The sequence below is a fragment of the Acinonyx jubatus genome, chromosome C1 (genome assembly GCF_027475565.1).
Source record: "Acinonyx jubatus isolate Ajub_Pintada_27869175 chromosome C1, VMU_Ajub_asm_v1.0, whole genome shotgun sequence".
Lineage (NCBI taxonomy): Eukaryota > Metazoa > Chordata > Mammalia > Carnivora > Felidae > Acinonyx > Acinonyx jubatus.
The window spans coordinates 67,432,613-67,458,021 of NC_069381.1; the positions used below are offsets into that span (position 1 = coordinate 67,432,613).

At 39.2% G+C, this 25,409-nt stretch overlaps 1 protein-coding gene and 1 long non-coding RNA gene across 14 annotated transcripts in view; one reads left to right on the top strand and one right to left on the bottom strand.

Annotated features, from left to right (window-relative positions):
- LOC113599288 (uncharacterized) overlaps positions 1-5,752 on the bottom strand; it is a 53,131-nt gene extending 47,379 nt beyond the window's left edge. Inside the window, exon 1 of the long non-coding RNA XR_008294999.1 lies at positions 3,728-5,752. This is a non-coding gene — a long non-coding RNA (uncharacterized LOC113599288). The remainder of the gene's footprint in view (positions 1-3,727) is intronic.
- The window catches only part of ADGRL2 (adhesion G protein-coupled receptor L2), a 619,307-nt gene that overhangs the window by 250,774 nt on the left and 343,124 nt on the right, over positions 1-25,409 (top strand). The gene's annotated exons all lie outside the window — the stretch shown is intronic.

The following is a 25,409-nucleotide window of genomic DNA, read 5'->3' on the forward strand; positions in this document are numbered from 1 at the left end:
CAGGTCAGTTTCTCTGCCAATATAGTAACATTTTTTGTGGTGCCAGCTGGTCTACTGGCACAAAGAGCCCAAAGTAATATGGCAATAGCTTTATGTTTACTGAGACTCTTGCTCTATCCCCTGGTGGGAGTTTCCCTCCACTGGGACCTAAGACCTAAGAACAAAGTTGCAGACATGGCTCACTGGAAGTGATAGTGAGTGGGTTCATTTTATATATACCCTTTGATTCCTGGACTCATATAGTACATACATATCGGGGATAGAGCACTGTATAATATCTACTGGTTTGAAGTGTATACAAAACCTAGGGCACCTGTGTGGCTCAGTCCGTTGAGTATCTGACTCTTGATTTCAGCTCAGTTCATGATCCCAGTGTTGTGGGATCGAGACCCTCATTGGGCTCCGTGGTGAGCATGGAGCCTGCTTGGGATTCTCTTGCTCTCTCTCTCTCTCTCTCTCTCTCTCTCTCTGTGCTACTCTCGCTAGCTCATACGCTCTCTCTCTCTCTCAAATAAAAAAAAATAAAGTGTATACAAAACCCTGAAAGATGGTACTCATCCTCAAAGGAGATCATCTCTATGTTGGTCCCTTAGTGTACCAGAGTAGAGTAGGGCCAATGAAACTTAGGCTCACGTGTCCACTGCCATACTTCCTCTGCCATAACGTGAGTCCCTTGGTCCAATTAACATGATGTTATACATATAGTGCACACACATGATATTATGCAGAATGTCCAGATAGTTCCAGTCCCTGAAGACTATATATTTTTACTAAGCTGGAGAATTAAAAAACACTAAGACAAACCAAGACTGCTGTTGCTCATCCATATGAATGCAACTTCTGATCCTCCTTCCTGATGGGTATTGAAAATAACATATTTGCCAGGAAAATAGCCACATACCTTATATCCAGTTGATTTACCCTAGTGCATGTATCACATACCACAGGGCAGCTGCAATTGAAACTACAACTTGGTTAACTTGGCAGTATTCCACTGTCATCTGCCATGATCCATCTAGTTTGTGTATCATCTTGACTGTTGAATAACATGGAGGAAGGATGGGGATCCTCATCCCTGCATTCTTTAAATCTATGAGAACGGCACTAATCTGTGCAATTTTCCTTAGGATGTAATCATTGATTTTGATTTACTAACTTGACAAGGAAGATAGTTTGAAGGACTTCCACATGGCTTTTGCTAATGCAATAGCTGACCGAGAAAACAATGGTACAATTCTACCACCTTCTAATAGATCCATTCAATTATACATTCAAGGACTAGGTAAATGACCACTGGTGAACATGTAGATTCAGTAGACCCACCATGAAATGAACCTGGGTCAGGACTCTATTTATTTCCCAAAATTTATATATCCCCACTTTAACAGGGATCCATTAGGTGCTCATACCTGTATCTAATAGTCCCAGACAGATCTGGATATCCCTTTTCCCCTAGTGTACAGTGTCCTGAGTAAATAGCTCTTGTCCTTTGGGGGAAGGACTAGGGAGTCATACTTCCCATAATGTTGCAGTTCCTTTCACATGGGACCCAGACTTTCCTTCAGTCAGTGGGTTCTAGGTCTGAGAATTGGCTCAGGTCTGAAGACAGAGCAAGAGATTAAGATTTCATTCAGTGGCCTGATCTTCAGCCTTTTGCTCATCTATTTTTTTTAACTCTCTTGATTATATATACAAATAATACCCTGATTGTCTGCTCATCTCTCTTTCATAAGGTAACCATTTGCACAGGTACTTTGGAACATCCTCCACCCTCACCCAGAGGACAGCCATTCCAGCCTTGCTTCCCTTTGTGGTGATTGCACCCATTTTGCTTCTGATAGTCAGTGTTGCCCTGTAATCTGGAACCTACCATCCCCATTGCTATTCAATGGACTCCAGCCCTATAACATCATCTCCAACTATCCCTGGTCTAAAAAGAACTATATTTTTCGAGTGTTGGAATCCCCTTCATCAGCAGATTCTTCACCATGTTAATAAACAGACTGTTCTGCAAGCCCTCCTGAGGAACATAGTCAAATATGGATTTTTCAGTCTTACTTAATAGACCCGTTTTTCATCTCTATTTCCTATCTGTTTTTTCCTTCCTCCACTATCTATTACTACTACAGTGCTGGGATCTCTAATTTGTTTCATGTGAACCATCACTTTTTCCAAAAAACCAAGAGCTATCCCAGTCTTATATTAGACATATCATCCAGGACCTTGCTATGGTGTTATATTCTGTGTCACAACACAGTAACTCCATATCTGTGAACAGTTCATACGCTTATATTCTGCCCGTGTTGATCCAGCTCCTTCTGAGTCCCCTCCCAGGCATACATGTCAGCCAATGCCTGGCACTTCCTTGGTATATAGCTCCTCTCCTCCCTTAGTAGGTCATTACTTTCCTAGTCGAGAGATGTTGACATGCAACCCTGCGATGGAAAGTGCAGACAGATCCTGAAGATTTCTTGGTAAGGAGCCTGTCTCATCTGAGACTTCATTATAGCCTTCAACACAGAGGATCTCTTTTCCAACAAGACAGAAAGAGCTTACTAGCCACTGAGACAGACCAAAAGTGTTCAGAAGAACATATAGATTTAGGGTTTTCAACGACCCAAATACCCTTATCTCAAACTTCAAGATGTTACTCCTTTTCTTTCAGGGCTCTGATTTTGGCCTAAAAGACTTGTCTCTTTAAATGCTTCTAGTGAATCTTTCTGATTCCCACAGTTTGCTTTAAAGTCTGAATAACAGATCTGAGCCCATGTGGCAGATAGACTCTTAGATGGCTCCCAATGAGCCCTGTCTCCTGGCATTTACACCATCGTATAATCTACTCCCTTGAGTATAGCCTGGCCTTCAGATTTGCTTTTAGCCAACAGAATATGGCAAAGGTGATGGGATGGCACTTCCTTGATTAGGCTACATAAGATTGTCACTTTCTTCTTGCTAACAGAATCCCTCTCTTGATGGCTTTGATGAATTAATAGGACATATTAGAGAGGCCCATGTGTAAGGAACTAAGGATGGCCTTCAGCCAACAGCTCATAAGGAAATGAATCTTGTCAATAATCACAGGAGCTTGCCAGTAGATGTTTTCCCAGTCAAGCCTTCAGGTGAGACTGTTCCCCAAAAACACATTGATCGTAGCCTTCTAAAAGACCCTATAGCAGAGGACCCAGTAAGCCATCCCTCAACTCCTGACCCATAGAAACAGGGAAATAATCAGGATGTGTTGTTTTAAGCTGTTAAATTTGTGCTAATTTGTTACACAGTAGTAATAACAAATAGCATGTCTTTTTCTCTCTTCAGTGCATGAATGGTACTCACAGTCACTCAAATGCACAGTCCTTACAGTTTCAATTTCTTTATACCTCACAAAACAAAGACCTTAAACTAACTACAGCTTTCCCTTCTACCTATATCTCAATCCAACTTACCACCATGGATGAAAATTTTAGCCTGGAGTTAGCAAGATTTTTCTAAAAAGGAACTGCTAATAAATATTTTAGGTTTTACAGGCCACATAGTGTCTGTCTCAAAACTCAGCTCTATCTGACAATACATATACTAATGATACAATACAATACTAATGAATGTGTTCCAATAAAACTTTATTTACAAAAAGCAGTGAGCTGTGTTTAGCCCAAAGATTATAGTTTGCTGACCTCTGTTCTTAATCACACTGCTACAGAATGCCAGGGACTGACAATATTGTACCTACCACCAGCGACACAGAGGACTCACTGCCATCTTCCTCTGGGATTCTGTCTTAGACTCTGCCTCCTGGGACTGTTCTAATACAATCCATCTTGGCTTCAGTTCTCTAAAAGCAAAATTGAAGAAAAAGATTCTTATAAAAGGGATTTATTGAGGTAGTGCTCTTAGGAGAAGTCAACGGGAGGAGAAAAAGGAGGGCAAGGGAAAAAGCCAAGTAAGGATGTGTGCTCAGCTGAAAACCGTGAGAGCCTTGTCCTCTGGAGCACCAGAGTTCAATCCATCCTTCAATCCACCTTTTATACTCCACATATATCAGTTAATCATTGGCTGCTGGCTGCCCCCATGGGGGTACATTCCAAGCAAGGCAGCTTCCTTCTCAGAAGATAAAGGCAGCTGTGAGCCTTCAGTAGCCATCCCTTACAACAGCTGGAGAATGGGTATTTCTCTATTCCTCCTGTGGGGCAACTTTTACCCCAATTAAACTCTTCTTAATAGCTGCGAAACATTTTCATTAATTTCTAAATGCAAACAGGGTGGTTGAAATAGAAAGAATATTAACGATGCTTAAAGGGATGCAAATCCTTTCTGTTAGTTTTTGTTATATATTCTATAGGTGTTGCTGATTATCACTTTCCTTGGCCTTCTGTCATACTACAACCAACATAGTCAACGTGGATAAAATTGAAATGATGGTTTGGGGAGCAATTAAGGAAAACATGGGTAGTACCAAGATGCAAAACAAATTGCTCAAAGTTCTCATATCATCCTGTGTTCGCTTTCACGTAGCATCACGGCAATCACCATGGAGACCAGCTGCTTCAGTTTCTCTCGCACTCCATCCCATACTAGCTGTGTGAGCTTGAACAAGTTACCTAAATTTTCCTGCCTCCACTTTCGATCTGTAAAATGGTGCTAATACCACTACCTAGCACATATGGTCATTGTAGGGGAATAACTGAACTATTACATGAAGTGTTTACAACAGTACTTGGTACGTAGTACACACTCAGTAAATGTTAGCTTTATTATTATTATTGGTGGTGTTATATTGATTGTGATCACTAACTTACCTATTGTTATATTCACGTAACTTTTGCAGTGTATCCCTAATTTCACTGTGTGTTTTGGGCCCTATTTCTTTTCCCTGCACTTCAGAATGCTAGAAAATAGATTAGTCTGCTCTCAAGCAAAAATCCAAGTCTCTCTCTTTTTTTTTAACCCCCAAGGGAATTCTGCAAAGAGCCATATTCTTGAGTCCCTTCTGTGGAGAAAGAGTCGGAAGTGTCCCTATGCTTCTAAACGAAAAGCAAGAAAAAAATTTTTTTTTCTCTTTCCACATCTGAGATAATTATCCTTTAGTAATAAAACTTCAAGAGCCTCCAATTTGGGGAAGGTAAAATTATGCCTTCATTTCCCAGTCTTCATCGTCTGTCTGGCATTTCTACTTCTCTTCATCTTTATAAATCAGTACCTCTCTTCATCTTCATAAAGCACTGCTCAATAAACAAGAAAATAGGAACCAAGCAACAGGGAGATTTGGAAGAAAGATCACAATTATTTGACGAGTGAAACATCTGGAAAGGGATCATGGCCTCATTATCTTTCAAAAATAGTTAATGAAACTCTTCTTTTCATGCACTGATGAATTGTAAATGGCAGTACTTCATCAAACATTAACTAAGAAAATGTACGCCAATGCTGTGGATAAGTCGTCATTCTGCTCCATAAATATTTATTCTGACGATAGTTTTTAAACCAACCAGCTTCCTTTTTATAAGGAAAATTTAAGTTGGTATATTTATTTTAGATTATATTACAGAACTTTTCAACAGTTGGGATTCTTAAAAACATTTGTTCAGTTCCTTTTCCGATTTAAAATTAGTGGCTTAAATAGAATGAATCATAATGTAGTAGGAATTCACTTATCAGGTGAAAGATTGGTCTCACCTATTACGGGGTCTTGCCGTTTCCTTGGCAATGTAAAAGTCTGTCTTAAAAAATTAGAAATCTTTTTGAAATCCTGCTCTTCAGAAGGAAAATACTTAAAATCAATAAGCTATTGGACGGCAAACAACTTTTGAAGGATAATTAAGCTAAAGAACTAAATTATTTCAACCCAAACGTGATTATGCCTTTCTGGTTTAAAAACTCCTTCTTTTCATGAGGACTTAGGTATAATATAATAAGGAACAACTGGTGTCATGTGAGCCAACAAATGCATTAAACATCAACACACTGCATTGTGTCTATTTGATTCAATCACCAAACACTTATTGAGCACCGCCTAAATGCCAGGGACTGTGACAGGTGCTAAGGATGCAAAAATGAAACGGTGGTTACTGCCTTCAGGGAATTCATAGTCTAATGCAGGCGACAGCCACTGTGCCAACTACCTATAATCCAGTATGACAAGTGCTGTACTAGCAGCATCAGCTAAGTATTATGGAAGTAGGGGAAAAAGTGACTGTCCAAATGTAGTTTAAAATTGGGAAATGCAATAAGAAGCTTTTAAGAACCAAAGATCACAAAAAAAAAAAAAGTGGCCAGTACATGAATGAAGATTAGCAAAAGCCTTCCTGGGTACAAACAGAGAGGAAAATACTTAACTGTAACCTCCCAGGAAAAGCAGGAGAGTAAAATCACTTAAAGAGCCACAAGATTGCGAGCACTGTCCCTATTTTAACATCTCAAGAATTTTTTGATGGGAACTCAATTGTGACTCTAATGACAGACCTCATTCTGTGCAATAGTATCCCTGTAACTCTGAATGTGCTAAATTTCACTGAAATCATTAGCAATTACAAAAGATCATTATTTCAACATGGCAGAGTCAACCACATGCTAAAACTAAACTTGCACTGTGGTCTATTCAGTTCTGGAGTAAATGTGGTCACAATCGATTAATATCTAAGAAAATTATGGTGTGACAAAAAGTGAAATGCTCAGCTCTTCATTCAGTTAATAAAACTCATTTAGTCGGCAAGATATAATTACACGAACCTGCAATGTGAATGTATTGCTTTGGCATTTGCTTTCATATCTTTGTAGGCTGTTAAATATATTGCCAACCACAGTTCTTTATCTGACTTATCTTTTCCCCCATTTTGCTTCCAGAATGCATAGGTTTTACTTTTTTTCTTCTAGACAGGTTTCTGAGTAAGGAGGTTAAAGTGTATGAAGTGAATAAAACATTTTTTTTTCCTGAAAAATTTCCCACACATTTATTTGGGAGGTATCACACAAGGTTGAATAGTCTTTAATCCTCTGCTCAATGTTCAACTTGCTTTTTTGGTTGGTAAGCGGACACTACCATCTAAAACTACAGCTTCTTAAACTTTCCTGTCTGTCTTCGAACTGTCTGGCTTGGGTCAGCAAGATTTTTTTTTAATCTTTTTGAATATTTGAATAATGTGATCAACTTTTAAAAGCACTCTACAAAATAAAGATTTAAAGTCGGTCCCTGCCCTGTGAATTTATAGTAGAATGAAAAGGCACCTTCCAAACAAAGAAAAGATGGAAAGATATTCTTCCCTAGAAAAGTAAGTGACAATAGGGAAAAGCCAGTCGTCTCTTTTTTAATCCTTTGTCTTTGACATCTGTCATTTTGGGGAGAGGGTTATGTGGGTGTTGGGTGGTATTACAGTAGCAGTTGAAAAGTTCTCTTCACCTCGTGGTGCGAATTCTTTACCCTTTGTCAATAACTTCCTATCTTACATTATTATTTTCTGATATTTTTCTCTTTAGCTCACAGCTAGAGAATTTTATTTGCAAATATCTTATGCCTTTGAATTAAAGTTTGTAAAACACAATAGCAGCAACAATAATAACGATTAAAATGTATGAATTTATTAGTGTTGCACAATTTTCAAAGCATATATATACATACATATGTATGTATATATATACATATGTATATATACTATACATATATATGTATACATATACATATATATGTATATGTATATATATTCATTTGATCCTCACAGTAACTGTGTGGATAGGTGGGGCAGGTATATTGTTTTTCTTTTACATGTGAGAAACTTCAATACTTTAACTGGGTTCCCTCAGAAGCATATTCTAACACAAGGCACAGTAATGCCCCCTTATCTGCAGAGGATACGTTCCAAGAACCCCAGTGGATGCCCAAAACCATTGTAGTACCAAACCCTATAGAGACTTTTTTCCTGTACCACACACCTATGATAAAGTTTAACTTATGAATTAGGCACAGCAAGAGATTAACAACAATAACTGATAATAAAATAGAACAATCAAAACAAGATGCTGTAATGAAGGTTCTGTGAATGTGGTCTCTCTCTCTCTCTCTCAAAATACTGTGTTATATTGTATTCACCCTTTTTCTTGTGGAGCTGTGAGATAAAACGCTTCCATGATGACATGAAGCGAAATGAATGACGTAGGCATGGTGACGAAGGGCTAAGCTACTGCTGACCTTCCGACAACACCTCAAAAGGAGCATGTCTGCTGCCAGATTGCCATTGACTGCAGGCAACTGAAACCATGGAAAGTGAAACCCAGATAAGGAGAGACTATTGTAATTTATTCGGGAGCCGATCCCAGGAAACAATGGCAAGGCGCGAGAAATGAGACAGGGAGTGGAAAAAAGGCAGTAAAAAGGGCATTTTCGAGGCAGTTCCAATTTGGCAACTGGAGCTCAATCTTGCTGGGGTCCCCTAAAAGATGGTGCAGAACACAACTTGGTATCAGCCCAGCCAAGGGGCAAACAAGCTGGTGTATCTATCTACCAACTCTCCATTCATCTTTGGTTGAACTTGGCCACCAGAGAAAACAATTCTAGGGCATTTCTGGCTTGCTTTATTTGCAAAGTGAGCTTATTCTCAGAGAAAAAAAAAAAAGCCCTCAGCCCCAGAGTCACTGGTGTCAGTCTTCAGGTGCGGAGGTGGATGCTGAGTGAATGTAGGTCGGAGATGAAGTCGGCTGACCAGCCTCAGCAATGGTGGGACTCATCAATCCAAAGTCACACATCTAATGTAGGCAAGGCCAGGAAGGGAGCAGGTAGGTACCCAGATACAGTAAAATAGATGGCATTCCTTGTGCTCAAAGCGTACATTCGGAGAGAGAAGAGAGAATATATGAAACCATGGAAAAGTATTCTTTGAAAAGGTCTTACAGTAATTGGAGATGTATTTGCCCTGTACATATAGTAAAATTATTCAAAACCTACAGCTTTTATAGAATGCAAAGAAATATCAATCCACGATCCTTTACACAGCAAACATGCTAATATCCTGCCAAAATACATCGCCAAGGCTTTCAGTCCAGTTGAGGCATTTTGCCAAGGACAGTGGAACAATTTTAGTATTTACAAGCACCATAATATATTTAAAGGACATGTATGTTGCAGAAAATTATGACAAACATCATGTAGACAAGTCACAGCCAACGCGCATGTGCCACCACTTGATAGCCTCTTCGCACCAGCATCACTCACTCTCCGGTAGTAGTGGGTTTTCACAGTTGTGAAATATTTGCATACAGATGTGAAGGTATTCTTGCGGCTTACTCAATAAACCAGAATGGGGCTTTATGCACCCCTGAGTTTTCAATTAATGTTGTTGACAGAATGAATGGCTATTTATGCCAACCAGCCTTTCATGTTCATTCATGGTATACAATACCTAAGTCTTAAAGACCTCATCTAAATGCCTCCCCTCTTAGGAGGGTGCTTATAGATTCCATTGTATATATATGGGGTAGCATAAGGTTCAATGATCCTATCTAATCAGCAGAGTGAAACTTACATTTTAGCAAAGCCTCCTGAAGCCTTTGTTCTGCAATGGGGCATTATCCTACAACTCCTACAATAAGTCGAATGTCTATACAAAGATCTTAGACAAGCAATGTCTGAACTTAACTTTCCCAAATATCTATATCTATATCTATCTATCTATCTATCTATCTATCTATCTATAGATACAGAGATAGATAGATCTAGATATAGAGATATCTATCCCTGCATCTATAGATATAGAGATAGAGATAGATAGATAGATAGATAGATAGATGATAGATAGATCCCATCCTCACCATATCCTAACACTCAAACACTTGGGAAAAAGATACCTACACAGGAAAATTGTTTTCATGGTAAATCCCTAGTACACTCATCTCTCTGACTGTGTGAATAGCACATAGTTGGAACCCAATAAATGCTTGATGAACTTAATCAACAAGCAAGTTGCAAAACTATCAACCTTGGCCACCGTATGATCTAAGTTTTCTATAACATCGTATTAGTTTCTGAACCATGAAAGGTAAAAGCAAGGACCCTCCTTTACCTTAGCCTCCCCCAAAATCTTTTCAAGCAGGGAAAGAAATATGGAAATGTTATCTCAGATAGGTGTTCATGGTAGATGAATGGAATACCCCCTTTTTTTTTTTAGTATTTTTTAAAGTTTATTTATTTATTTTGAGAGAGAGGGAGAGAATGAGCAGGAAAGGGAGAGAGGGAGAGTGAGAATCCCAAGCAGGCTCTGTGCTGTCACAGAGCCTGATGCAAGGCTTGACCTCACAAAGCATGAGATCATAACCTGAGCTGAAATCAAGAGTCGGACGCTTAACTGAGTAAGCCACTCAGGTGCCCCAGAATACCACTTTTCTACTTGGATTAGGGATGGAAAATTCCATTGGGTGTAGTCATCATTCATTTTAATTAAAATCAGAACAGTAATTTTTCCTTCTATACAGTTTTTTTAAGAACTTTCACAAATATATAAGGTCTTTTTCCTTGCACGTCAGCCCTATGAAGTGACTGAGGATTACTCTCTATTTTTCAGATGAGAAAACTGAGTCATTAAGCTTAAGTGATGGTCCCAAATTTATATATTTAAATGGGAAAAAAGCCAGACTTCCATGCAGGTGACCTCAGAAACTGGGATACTGATGCAAGCTTATCATACATAATCTAACAGAGCACATTTTAGAGGTTCAAACTATGTTTCCTAAGTTTTAAGATGCCACATAAAAAATGCAGACATGTTTATTTACTTCTGCAAAGCAAATTAAATGTGTAGTCCATGCATTATTGATGTCTATTATTTTAATTCCTAAGAAGTATGTGTATCAAATTGCCTTTAAAAGAGAAACTATTAAAACAACTTGTATTTACATGCCTTATTAGTTTACGCTCAAGTATTTATTTTACCGCTAACTTTAGGACAGTGATATGACGTGACACTATTTTCAAAATATGAGGTGTTGTTCCTGGAGCACAGATCAGTGCTTGCACACCAAGGGTGTCCAGGCTGGGCTGAGAAGATACCAAGGTTAGAGGCTCCTCATTAAGGGTTCATGTGCAACAAGCAAAGAAGTCAGGCTAAATGGTCACCAAAGGCCTCAACTGTCAACTAACCTCAAAAGATTTTTTTTAGTTTTTACAACCTTCTCCCAACAGTTCTAGAAAAACCTCAGTCGTCCTAACCTATATGTAACTTTTTTCTTTTCAAGTAAAGTTCATGTTCTCCTGAAATGTTTCTCCTGCTCTATGGCCAGCACAGACAACTAGGGACAGACAGGCCCAGCATAGACCCCAGGCCTCTTGGAGCTAATTTAGGGCAAAGGCAGACAGATCCCTCAGGCAAATATTCAGAGGACTCTCAGGAACTCCAACAGCAGGGGAAATCACTGCCCGATCACACTATGACTATCAGAATTTTAAGTCTGAAAGAGAATTTAGAGATTATTTAAAACGATACACTCATTGAATAGATTAGGAAGTTCTCTGAGAACTTCTATGCCTCGCCCAAGTCAATGGCAAAGCTAGAGATAAAATACACCACTCAGAGTGAAATAAAATACATTTATTTGTTTCAAAACATGAAATATAATCAAGGCAGACTAGGGGTGAAGCTCGTGGGCCAGACTGAAGAGCACAAGATTTCCAAGTAAATCTTGATTTACTTAGAAGCCTTGAGACGGAATAGAACAAGTCAGTTTGGCCTCCCTGCCTAAATAATGAGGTTAATATTTATTTCTGAAAAGGCTTAGATCTATCATCTAAAGCCTTAAATCATATCCATTCAATGCCAGGCTTAAGCATTATAGTAATGAAAAGGAACAGCCAGTCTGAAACACAGAGGCTGATGATAGATGCTAAAATAATGAGTATGCTACCACCCCGTGCATAGGTGATCATCGGTGAGGGAAGGGCCTGACTAACAACTGCTTTCTCCTTGGTGCAGTGTAGAGTTGAGCAGGATGATTTATAAACCTCAACACATTGAAGACCAAAAAAATAAATCATTAAGGAGCACAGCTCGTGATTCAACTTGCTTTTTTTTTTTCTAACATGGGTAATAAATCGTGTGGGCGTTAATAATTTATAGGAGATGTTGTTATAATGTGAGAATATTAACTTTGGCGAGTCTTTTAATTTGCTTGTGATGTCAACAGTGTGCTGAAGTGTTTCTTCTACAGGACAGCAATGCCACTGGTGCACGATTGTATTTTGACACTTCAGTCAGAGGCTCCTGGGGACTAGATGAGACAGTTCACTTTAGCACTGAGCTTATCAATTTGGTGCACGTCCCTCAGGAATTACATGCCACAAAGAGAATTAAACAGAATGGTTTGAAAGCACTTAGAATCATAACACACTCACATACAACCCTTTTTCCCCCTGTTCTTTTGGAAGCATAACCTAACAAAGGCCATTTTATTTCTGCCCGGGACTACTCTTTGGGTTTGCAAGAAAAAAAATAGATAAAAGAGAAAATTTAAAAACTGACAGATTACAACACCAGGAAAGCCACTGAAATATTCTAGATTCATCTGGGAATGTGGTAGATCCCTTGCCAGTTAATAATGTACTTCACAGATTCCATCAGATGTTTTCTCATCATTCCACAACTGTGTGACGATAGTGACCCTCTCCTACTTCAGAAATCATTCCTCACTGTGCTGCCTGTGTTTTCAGTCTGTAAGGAAAGAGCTATGCAACGATTTAGTGAACATGAGAGCCAGAAAAGCATACACACAGAGGAAAAAAGAAACAGGAGAGAAAAAGGAAGAGGAAATAGTTCAAGAGATAATGTATAAGGAAAGAGTGTCTGGATGACAGGACTGAAGAAGCAGAGAGCATCATCAAGTTTCCATTCCCAAATTCTAACTTCAATCTAGAAGCCATGCTATGTAAATAAACACCTACATCTTTTCATGTTTCAAATCAACATCTCCCAATATATAGGTTTGAAAAATTGAAAATGAAGTGACCAACACAGAAGGAAACCAGCTGAATGACAGAGCATAGGAAGCCTTGGTGGTGAAGTGAAGAAGGCTAGTGTTAGATGTCATCACATGATGGTGGGAAGTTAATGAATGAATGAAAAAATGAACCAAATCAATGAATTAGAGCTAGGTCTCTCTCACTCTTGTGTTTCTAATAGCTATTCCTATGTCTTTGAGTTTTCATTAGAATATATTTCCTTTGACCTGAAATATAGTTTCTCTCTTTTAATAAACCTGAACCTAAGCTGAATTTAGGCCTTTCTCTCATAACCCAAACCCAAGAAATGCTCACCAATCTCAGCTGGCTATTTATTCTTTGAGCTAGCACTTTGTTCTGCTTCTAATACAGGTTCTAACTCAAGGTTTGGCTCTCTTCAAAGATTGTGTGTGTGTGTGTGTGTGTGTGTGTGTGTGTGTTTGGGTAATGATATGTGCATTACAACATGTTTACTTGTTCTCCAGAAAATGCAGATGTGTTATCTATGCAATAAAGCCCTTTCATAAATCAACCTATAATAACAATGCCAATGCCCAGTCTGACCCACAGGATACCATTCATTTCTGACATATTAAGAGGAATTTTGAAATTACAAGCTTTTAAAACTGTTTTCTTATATTTGACAGGCCTATCCCTTAATCAATCCCTGACATTCTGAAGAATGCTAACATGTAGACTATTACATGGTGAACTGTGCTATAGAGAGAAAAGGAAAGATACTCAGGAAGAAAGAACAGTTGGGGAAAATAGTTTACAATTACCAACATTTGACTACAAGTGCAGTATTTTTTATACCCAACAAAAGAAGGCGGGGAAGCAAAAGCTATTTTATTGAAGGCTAGTCCTACTCTTTCACTTTTCTTAAAGGCAGTCTGGCTTATTTATTAAAGTCTAAATAAAGTAAGCAGTTTGGTTAGTGCTATGGTTTTTTAACTTTGTTTAAGAACATTTTTTAAAGGTTTTTAAATGATCTCTATACCCAATGTGGGGCTCGAACTCACAACTCTGAGATCAAGAGTTGCATGCTGAACCAACTGAGCCAGCAAGGCCCCCCAAGGAACATCTTTTTGCTGGTTAATCTTACATAGAGTCCAATATTTTACATGAAGTGTGGAGGTGCTACTTTGGTTGAAATAGAGGAAATCTAGAGCTCTCTGTCCTTGACTTCCTGTGGGCCGGGCTCTCCATAGACTCCTGGAGTGCAACGAGGTACAGCTTGAAAACCCTCAGGTTAGAGCATAGCGCAAAGGCAAGTACAAGTTGCATTCCAATCAGAATCAAATAGTTAAGGTCAAAGCAGATTGTCAGAGCACCAGGCAAGAGTGCCAACTGCAAGCAACCACCTCACACTGTTCCCGTTTTCATGACCAAGTACTAGGAACTGAGGAGCCATCAAGCCCAGGACTGTGGGTTTGGGAATAAAAAACACCCATTGCTAAAACTGGAACAGTCTTGGGCAAATCAAGACAGTTTATCCCCCTAATGAGGGGACCCTCCGTGACAGCCCAGGTAACAAGTCTACTCTTGTCCTCTGATGTTGAGAGAGTAGAAACAGCAACATCTTCCCCCAGAAAACATAGCCCATTAGGAGTCAGCTGAGCTATATGCGGTTGGCATTGGAGAGCTCTAGGTTTTTGACAGAGAAAGGCATGGGGGAAACAATGAAAAAGTACCTCTGTTATAAACCACAACACAGAAGGCAGGTATACAAATACACACCCATACACTGAGAAAGATTTAATGTGTTTATTCTTATCACCAATTGATAATAATTGGTAATGAGTAATAAGTAAATGTGTTGTAATGCACATACCATCCCACACCACACACGCGCGTGCACACACACACACACACACACACACACCCCGAAGACCAGTTGGAGGTCTTTTCACTCCAAATTTAGTGCTCACTGTCCTACTAACCACATAACCTGGGGATATGATTTAGGGTCACTGATGAGGACAGCGTAGGGGCAGCAATTCCCTCAGATGCTATAATGTCTGCCATCCAAGGTCAACACAAAGAGCCTTTCCTCAAGCTGCAAATCCTTTTGTATCAGCCCTGCCTGTGGAGATTGGACTCTGCTTAATCACAAGGCTGAATTCTAAATGTGCTTGGTGTTTGTCAAGTCAGGAAGAGAGAAAACTATCCTGTCTGTGATTTATGTGTGCCCAATGACAAACTAGATTATTCAAGTGAGAAGAGCAGATGGCCCCAAAACAAGACAGTTATGGCCCACAATTATAATAATTATAGCACCCAGTGGATCTCCAGGATATCAGGAGAGCAAGGAATCTAACAGTCACCCCAAAGACACTTAAAGGAAAAGGAGTTTAAACTAAACCCCAACTAATAAAACATGTCGAGACCCTTCTTCAACAAGATGAAAAGGTTTATTTCCTCATAGTAGAAGACAGCACCATAGGGAGACTGTGTCATGAGTAGACCATGGCCCCAGGCAGGACTTGCAGTTTCTCTGGGAATGTCATCAGCTACTTCTGTGAACATCAACTTTGTGAGCAAGGACATTGCACTGATTTAGGTTATCTTGGGAGAAACCTAACTTCTCAAGGGCTGATTTACATCAGTCATTTTTGTCCCTTATTTCCAATGCCGACAGTCTGGTTCTATTGTCTGTGACGATTAGATTTTGCAGTCTTGAAAATAGCCATGCAAATTACCAAAGTGTTTTCCATTTGAGACCTTATACGTATTTGAATAAAATCAACTTGAAGCTGTTAAGTGGAATTAAATAAAATGGGCTAAATCTGATGACTGAAATTTTAAAACTTCTGTAAGAGACTCCCCCTATACCAACCAACCCTTTTATTAATGGCCAATTGTAAATGACTTTCGCAAATGGAAACACCATTTGTCACTTTTTTTTAACAAGTACTGCACTGTACTGTCTCAACTCCCCCCACTCAATTTAAGCATCAAGATTTATAGCTCATTGTGAGCTCCTCTATCTTTCTGTTCCTTCTTTGTACCTCTCCAAATGCTCAAGCAGCTTTTTTTAGAATAGAGTGAAGATAGTTTGTACTATGCTCATGCGGAGCATTCTGAGACTTGACTTTCAAAAATTTGTATTCTCCCCCAAAATATAGTTTGTGCTCCTTCTCTCTGGCCCCAGCATCATCCATATTCTATAGGAGCCTACTCTTTCTTTCAACTTTCCCACTTTACGTATCCTTGGTTTTGTTTTCAGTTTTTCACTACTATACAACCATTCTGTATGTATAATCTTGATTGGCTGGTAAAGATTTATTTGCCACATAGCAACCAGTCACAGTAAGATTTCCAAACTATTTCATTTCACTTGATTGTTCTTCAAGGTGCGACCAAATTTTGGTCATCAGAAAATTGCTTTAGTATTTACTTTATCTGGATAGAGGAGAATTTTATCAAAGATTACAGACTTATGACACAATGTATGTATAGACCAATGAACACAGTAGACTACCAAGAAATGACTCCTATATGCATAAATTCACACACACACACACACACACACACACACACACACACACACACACACTCCTGAGGCTCCGGTGTAGCCTATATTAATCAAATATCTATTTGCTTTTGTTTGGTTAATTTATTTATACCTGGAACTCAAGAATTTGGCTATGAACTTAATTTTTTTCCTCTCTCTGCCTATGTCTTTATTTTTACTTTTCTTTATTTCTTCCTGCCTTTCTCTTTCTTTTCATCCCTCTGTATACACCCTACCATAGCCATGGAAACACACATGCAAATGAATGTCTCAAGAAAAATAACTTGTGTGTGTGTGTGCGTGTGTGTGTGTGTGTGTGTGTGTGTGTGCAAGCTAGATCTTTCATCTGTCTATTCATTCTGTAGCTTTCACATAAGTATTTGACCTCTACAATCATGTGACTAGAAAATTGCAAAGCAAACTCTTGTACATTTCAATGAAGCAAACATCTTAAACAATAAAATGCCTTTCAATCATCTGTAGACTTTATAACCAAAAGCAATGCTTTCATGAAGTGAATAAATTTCCACAAACTTGCAAACCTCAAGATTACTTCAAAAAGTTCATCTCTTAAGTTTTTAATTTCTAATTTCTATCATTCTTAAACTTAACTTTTCTTTGAATTCTGGTTAAATTACCCTGGAGCCAATCCCAGGAATATATCTTTCTCTGTTAGTATATATATGAACATGGAATTAATATTTATGCTGATGTAAGTCTCCCCAAATGTAATTTTGAATATCAAAATGTAGGTTATATTCTAGTTAAACCAAAATTGTCTAGTTAACCAATTTATTAAGCATCTATTTTCTGCCAGACAATTCATTAGGCTCTGGGGACTAACTAGTGAATGAGATATATGTAGTCCCTGAAATTCTGGAGTTTATAAATGGATAAATGGAGTTTATAAATGGTAAATTGTATAGAGGATGAAGGGATAAGGGTTGTTACAATGGAGACACCTGCCCAGAATCTTCTAGACTAGGTGGCTGGCTCAGGAAAGACTTGTCAAAGGAAATGTCACCTAAACTGTGGACTGAAGGATGAATGGTAATTAGTGAGGCCAACATGAGACCAAAGAGCTCCAAGTTGAAAGAAAAGCACATATGAAGTTCAGGGGCTATGAAAGAACACTTTCTCTGTTATCGTTTTACCTTTGCACACATTCATATGTCTCTTGTGTTATTCAAACATTTAATGATGAAGTTATACGCATTTTGAAGTATTTATATTTTAGGAATCTCTCCCAAAATATATTTGCTTAATTCTCTGACATGACTTGATGTTTAGTTAACTAAAGATAATAAAGGAAGGAAAACAGTCATCTCTTTTTTGGTACTTACTGAGTTTAGAAATTTTAATTCAAATGTTTTTGTTGCAATATTATGGAAAAGACAAAATCCATTAAAAGTAGCTTTTCTTTTCCTCTCTCTCAATCCCTAGAGTTTATTCTCAAGGGCATTCTCAAGGCCATAAACTCATGAACCCTACTAAAGTGAAACACCTTCATAATATTTCTCCCAGGGCCAAGAAAAGGAAGCACTGAGCATGTGTGAGCATTAGACTGATCTTTAAAAGGATGTAGTAAGTGGGTTTCACTGTACTGGCAACTCTCACGGGTTCATTTTTTCTGCTACACTGGGTAGCACGTTCATATCCGATTTTCAGTGCATGATTGCTCCTAGTTATCTCTCAGTATTCCTGCTTCAGGAGGGTTCAGCCATGCAGCCCATCTTCCTTTCTCTGGGTGAAGGATGGGTCAGAAGGTAGAAGTAGACTGAGAATTGTTTCCCTGGCTGCTTCAGAACCCAGTTGCAGGTGCCCTCCACGCATGAGGCACATGGGAAGGAAAGGTTAGACCCTTGCCCCAGAACTAGCTTCACAACATAATGAAAGCATGGGTATTTTCTTTGCCAATTTCCTATCCACAACCTTTATGTTTTTCTAAAGCCTTTTTTAGAATTTGTTAATAAATGTCACAGAGAAAAAAGACCCCCATGTTCAAATAAGTTTGGGAAATACTGGGCAAAACAAAGTTAACAAGGTGTTTTGATCTGTGTGTGTGTGTGTGTGTGTGTGTGTGTGTGTCCCCTAAAATGCCTTTCAGAGCCTTTAATGTGCTCCTGTGCACTGTGGATATTTGAAGGAGAGATTTATGTAGTCCTTATCAATCTTGTTTAACTACTAACTATGCTTTTCCTCATTGCAACGCATAGGGCCCATTTTCCAACACATGCTGGAAAGCATAGCCCTACTACTTTTGTCCATTGCCTAGTTAAGACTAAGGACTCTTTTGTCCTCTCCATACATCTAGTCTTCATTCTTCTCCCCAGTTTTCCTTACCCCTGTTTCTCTGTTCAATTCTTTTTACCGTTCCTATTCCCTCTCCTTTATTCGATTTTTTGAAATTTAAAATAGCTACTGAGTGACTGAAATAGTGCCTCCTAGATCCCAGGTTCTGGTCAAGGCTCTGGGAAGAGATCACATAAGACCTCTGCTCTTGGGAGATTTACACTGGAGTCACCAGAGGGCATGGAGGAGATACTAAACAAGGAAGCAAACATGCAAGGCGTATTTTATCTACTAATTCTTATAAATCAAGCCAAAGCCCATTTGGTATGCACATGTCTTGGGATCTTTTTGATAGATAACAATTACTGTCATAGGCTTTGCGATAGATAAGTGTGAGCTACTCCCTCTACAACCTTGCTATTAGGTTATAAATGAAAGCAAGATTCATTCTAAATTCTACCACACAATAAGGACTTTATTAAATAAAATGTAGTAGCAAACAGGCTTCACACAGTTAATGAAGCCTGTTCTGTGGCCTGATGGAGTGCCACCTCTGTCCTTTTAGGTATTCCTTTCACCATCTTACATGAAAGGCTTCCTCAAGATGGATTTGGCAATATCTCAGAGGTAGGATTCTGCCATCCTCATGATCAGCATCAGGCAATGAAGTCTTCTAAGACAATAGCTAGACATGGGAAATTTCAAGATCAAGCTCTACATTCCAATCCCAAGAAAGTGGTTTCTAGTTTTCTATGCTTTGCCCACGCCAGACTGGGGCATGAACCCCAAATGGTTTTGACACACGCACTTTTAATTTTAATTTTGCCGGTGGGAGTCCATTTCTAGCATTCATCATGCTAAATAACAGGCACTGATTTCACCAATGAAAATCCCCTTCCTACATTTACTATGCTAATTAACAAACCATCTTTAGCATAGATAAAGATAGTGGAGTGCTGGTACTAGCCTCCTCTGGAATGTGGCCTTTCTGAACAGCCCTAGCTAACAGCCTCCTACCCTCCTCTGGGGGAGGGACTTCCTGATTAGAGTGCTCTCTGCACCTGGAGTGTAACTTCAAGTAACTCACCCTAGATCGCAAGATCTATTCAAATACATTTTGTGTAAATTACAGCATGGCCTCTCTCTGTCCTATAAAGAAGAAAAAAATTAGTGACTTGGAGTTTATTCGCAAAGGTCTCTGGGAGGAGAACAGGTGATATCTAAAGATATTCAAATTAATATCTGAATGAGGAGAGCAGCCAGACTTCAGAAGATCTTGGGGAAATGCATTCCAGGCACAGGTAAAAGGAGTACAAGGTTTCCGATGCAGAAGTAAAGCACGGTGTATTCAGGAAGCTGACTAGCATGGTGAGATGCCGTTCAGAAGGAGACATGGGGTCAGAAGGACCAGGAGAAACTGGATCTGGGAAGGCCACATGTTAAGGAATTATTCCAAATGTAATGGGAATTGTTGGCAGAGTTTTAAGTAGGGGAAAGACACGGGATTTACATTTTAAAAGAGGTCTCTGTGCTAAGTGAGGAGAATGGCCTGCAGGGGGGCCAAAGAGGAATCTGAGAGACCACAGTAGGTGGCTTTTGCAGTTTCTGAAAGAGATTATGGAGGTCTAATTTGAGGAGGGATTAGGGAAGATGGAGAGTGGGAGGTGGAGACAAATGCAAAAATGCAGGATATATTTGGACCTAGAGCCAATTGGACTTAGTGATTAATAGGAATTAGGAACCAGAGTGAAAGTAAAATGAGCAAGTACCTTAGTTTTGGGGCTGTTCAACTAGGCTGCTTGTGGTTCCATTTGTTCAAATGGGAAGGGCTGAGGGAGAAATACAATCTTTTGGGGAGCAGGTGGGAAGCAGAATCAATATCATAGAATGAGATCCTCAACACGTAGATCAGGATTTGCCTGTAAGGGCACATATTCTAAACCAGTGGTTCTCAAGCCACGTTTTTCCACTAAGCCTAGCAAATTTTTTTTTAGATTTGTGGAAATTGCTAGAGGCATACTAAAGTCTTCAGCAGCATTATGCCATCCATTCCTTTCAGCCGTCTTGCAATCAAAAATCCTATCCTTCTTATCTAAAAATCTAAAAGCTTTGTGAAAATGAAATGTAGTTCCTTTTCATGTGAAGACTAGAAGTCCTACTGCAGCAGTCATAGGCCACAGAGTAGTTATTGAGGAACTGAATACATCATGGCTGGCCTTGGGGTTCAGGAGATACGAGATCAAATTCTGACAATGCTCCTGATTTACACTATGACATTGGACACCTGGAAGTGTCCATTCTCTCACTGGTAAAAAGGAAATAATCTATGAAATGAGCACTGAATAAAATAATGTATGTAAAAAAATTTAAAACTTCTATATCATATTAGCCATTACTTTTATTATTATAAAAAAAGAACATTTCAAATAACACAGGCCTCTTTTGTGAATGTAATAAATATGAAACTCTGTCACTGAACCTACTACATCCAAAGCCCTCACTTTATACGCCTTTGCTATGTATAAATTACCAATGTTACCAAAAATATATTCTGCGGAGCCTCCAAGAAGTGAGCCCAGATAATAAATGACATTATATCTTAGCAAAAATCATTATTTCAGTGGTATACAAAAATTCACTGCAGCAAAATCACCTGGGGAGCTTTCAAAGACACATGCTCTAAACCTGCAGAGTTCAAATCTGTGAATGGAACCCAGGACTCAATATTTATCAAATACTCCCTTGGTGATGGTGATAGAGCTGGCCACCAATCTAACACTTGGGAAGCTGGTTTATGGGTGAGAAAACTGAAATGAAGACAAGTAAAGTGACTACCCCAATAACATGATTGGATTGAGAGCCTTCTCTTCCAATCTAGACCAACATGCCTTCCACTGCATGTCATGGGCACCATGCATGGCCTGGGTCTTGCTGATCCTTCTAAATAAAAAGCAAACAAACAAAAACTTTGAGCAGTAACAATAGTAAGAGCCAATTCTCTTTGGTGCACGGATCTCTGTTTCATTTAACCATAAAGATAGGCAAGTACCCCTGAGACTAAAGCTTAAAGTGAATCAGAACGGGCTCAAGTAAAGTAGATCAACGGGCGTAACGAAAGTTAGACAGAGAGCCTATGTGCGTGCATGTATGTGATCTCTCCCGCATTTCAGTTGGGGTTCACTGGCAATTGTTGGAGAATCCTACCACTGTTTTATGCCTATTTTCTGTCAGATGAGAGTGAAAAATGGTACATCAAAATAGAGTGGGGACTTTAAAGACAGATCTCCCTAATCTTAAAAATGTTTCTCAACCCTCTCTCTAAGCCTCAGGTTCTCCAATATAAGCTAAAACTTATTTTACTCACTCTGCAATGTTTGTGAAAAATGCCCATAAAAATACATGCAAACTCCTTAGCACATAATCAGCACTCATTAAGTATTAATTATCCTTGTCCATGTTATCATCAGTATTATTATTAAGCTGTGTGTACCATGCCAGGTACTATAGCTGCTAGGTGATCATGACAGGGTCCCTGGCACCAAGAAGTTTACACAAGTAGAGAAAAGAGACAAAAACCCAAATTATTCCAATAGTACAATTTTTTAAGGTATAGACTTGGGAAGCAGTTTGAATCCCAGCTGTACCACTTACTGGCTGTGCCATCTTGGGCAAGTCACTTAACCAAATATGTAATTTTCTTACATATGGAACTGAGGTCATTGTATTTGCCTCCTACGATGGTAGTGATGATTACAAAGACAATGCATGAAAATATATAGCACTGAGTATGGAACATGATTAGGTGCTCAGTAAATACAGCCATCGTCACTGTCAACATGTTACGTCTGAAATGAGCAGCATGGGTGATGGCAATGGCAAAGAAGGCACCAAACCAAACTCAGGAGTGGAAGTGGTTTTTATGCATAAAAGCCTGTGAACGAGGAGAGGCCAAAACTAAATCTTGAAGGTCATATGGAGATAACCCAGAAAACAGAAAGGAGTGGAGCGTCGAGCAGATGGTGCAGTTAGTAATAAGGTGGGATGCAATCAGGGAGCTACAAATAATTCAGCCTGGGTGCAATAAGGAGTGCAGAGCAGACAGACATGCGAAAGTGGCTGGGAAGATGGACAGAAATAGTGAAGGAAGGGTCTCCTACAGGCTAAGGAGCTTTGACTCCCTCCTATAGAAAACCCAGAGCCTTTAAAAGATTTCAGCCAGAAGAATGACATGATCAGATTTGTATTTTAAATGATAAGAATAAACAATATAATCCAGGGAAATAAAAATAGCTTAGGAGTGGGGAGGGGTTAGCACTTATAAATGTGAGCAATGCCTATGAACGTTTTCTGAGCTAAATGACTTTTAAAACAATTTCCATTGCTGATTTAAGATACTTTGCACAGATGTGAAAGCGCATTTTTTTTCTGATGGAATCTCATTTCTGTTCTAAATTCTTTATATCCTTTTGTTTGCCCTCATTTGTGTTTACACCACCTGTCAATTTAGTATAATCTGTGATTTTAATGTTTTCTCCCTCTTCCAGATCATTATTAAATGCGCTAAATAAAACCAGACCCATCACTGCCTCTGGCACTTCCCTCCCTGAACATTTCCACCTAGTTCAATATGCTGATTGCTATTGACATAATACTTCTAAACTCCTTGAAACTTGCTTAGTACATACACTCTAGTCCATATCTATGAACAAGATAGATAGACAGATATTTTCTCTTTAACTAGGCCAAGGCTGGGGCCCTCCAGCTTGGTCCTATGAGCTTTGGCCATCTTGCTTTAATCCCAAACAAGTGCACATATATGGAGTCCAAAAAAGATGTTACTTGATGACGCATATGTAAACCAATGGGTTCTTACCCGGTATAATCTTCAATAAAAATGTCCTAATGGAAAGACCTAATCAATATCTTCATTCCACAGGACAATGATTGAGGAGTGTGTGTGTGTGTGTGTGTGTGTGTGTGTGTGTGTGTGTGTCTGTGTCTGTGTCTGTGTCTGTGTTTGGGGACATGAGCTTCTGAAGCCAGATTTTATGGCATCAAAATCTTCTCTTCTTTGCAGAGAAGCCAAGACTCTTCCCATCAGCCCAGAGATCTTTTTTATGTAAATCTAGAAATGCAGAAATAAGTTGCAGACATCTTAAGCATTTCGGCCACCACTGTCTCTACATCTTTCAAGTCCACCTCCAGTCCTACTCGTAGATTCTAGTTCTTTAGGAAGTTGGAGCCAGGGTTTGTGGGCATACTAGAATGGCATAAGAAATGGTGTAAGGAAAGAGAAGAGGCTGTCTCCATTGCAAGAGACAATTCTAAAAACAGATCTCAGGGGCGCCTGGGTGGCTCAGTAGGTTGAGCATCCAACTTCAGCTCGGGTGATGATCTCACAGTCTGTGAGTTCGAGCCCCACATCAGGCTCTGTGCTGACAGCTCAGAGCCCGGGGCCTGTTTCAGATTCTGTGTCTCCCTCTCTCTCTGACCCTCCCCCATTCATGCTCTCTCTCTGTCTCAAAAATAAATAAACGTTAAAAAAAAATTTTAAAACAGATCTCAGTAAGTAAAAAAAAGCAGTAAACATAAACATAGAATATTGCAGATCATTCTTATCTTGGATACTAAATTTGGCCTTCCCATTCAGTTCTTCAACAAATATTTTTTGAGGCCCCAGCTAAGTGTTAGGCCTAGTGTGTGCTCTAAGGACCACAAAAAAAATTGAAAAATCAAGACTGAAAAATGAAGAATAGTTGGTCTCTATTTTTAGGAAGCTAAGTCTGGTTAGGAAGAATGACTAGGGAGAAGCAATCCAGAGTTGTGCGTGTGTGTGTGCGTATGTGTGTGTGTGCGTTTAAATTTTTTCCCATAACCAAAATGGTATCTCAGAGAGTGATTTTATTTTAGACATGCTTTTGCCTAATGAAGTTGGGAGTTCCAAAGCAGACAGCTTCAGATAGCATATGCCAATTATTCATTCCACTACAACCCATACCTTATCTTATTGCATATCCACACCTAATAATTCCCCACCTCCACCCGAAGTCAAGACCTGACCTGAAATAGAGTCAGCCTTACTCACTGGTGCCATAGTTACCTACAAAGCCATCCTTTGGAAGTGTTTGGAGCCTGGGCATCTAAACCAATACAGGGCACCTACCCCAAATCATCAAATGTAAGAGGAAGCCACACTGTAGACAACTCCTACAGTTCCCCCAACAGAAAATTTGTAACTGAATTTTAATGCAGTTCAGGAAAGAGGAATAAAGTATAATTCTTCCCCTTCCCTCCATCTCTCATCCAATAGACAAGAAGCATAGGACCCAAGGAAGCTCCCTCAGTTGCCCTAAGCAAGAGGCAGGTCTGAGTTCATCTACTATATTTGGAATTTTGCAAAGTCTGGCTATTTCTCGTCTGTGGTTGCCTATCTGGGCTCATATTCTTCTTTTCAGGTCCTGTCCCTTCACATTTAGCTCACTGAGGGTAGAAGGGTTTTTCAGAGAAATTGTACTTTTGTAGTTGTTCACTCCTTAAGGTCAATTTGCCTCAAGTGCTCTCTTTTATTACACTACTCCTTCCAAGTCTTTAGCACTGTGAACCCTTTTACTTTCTGAGGATCCTACGCATTAG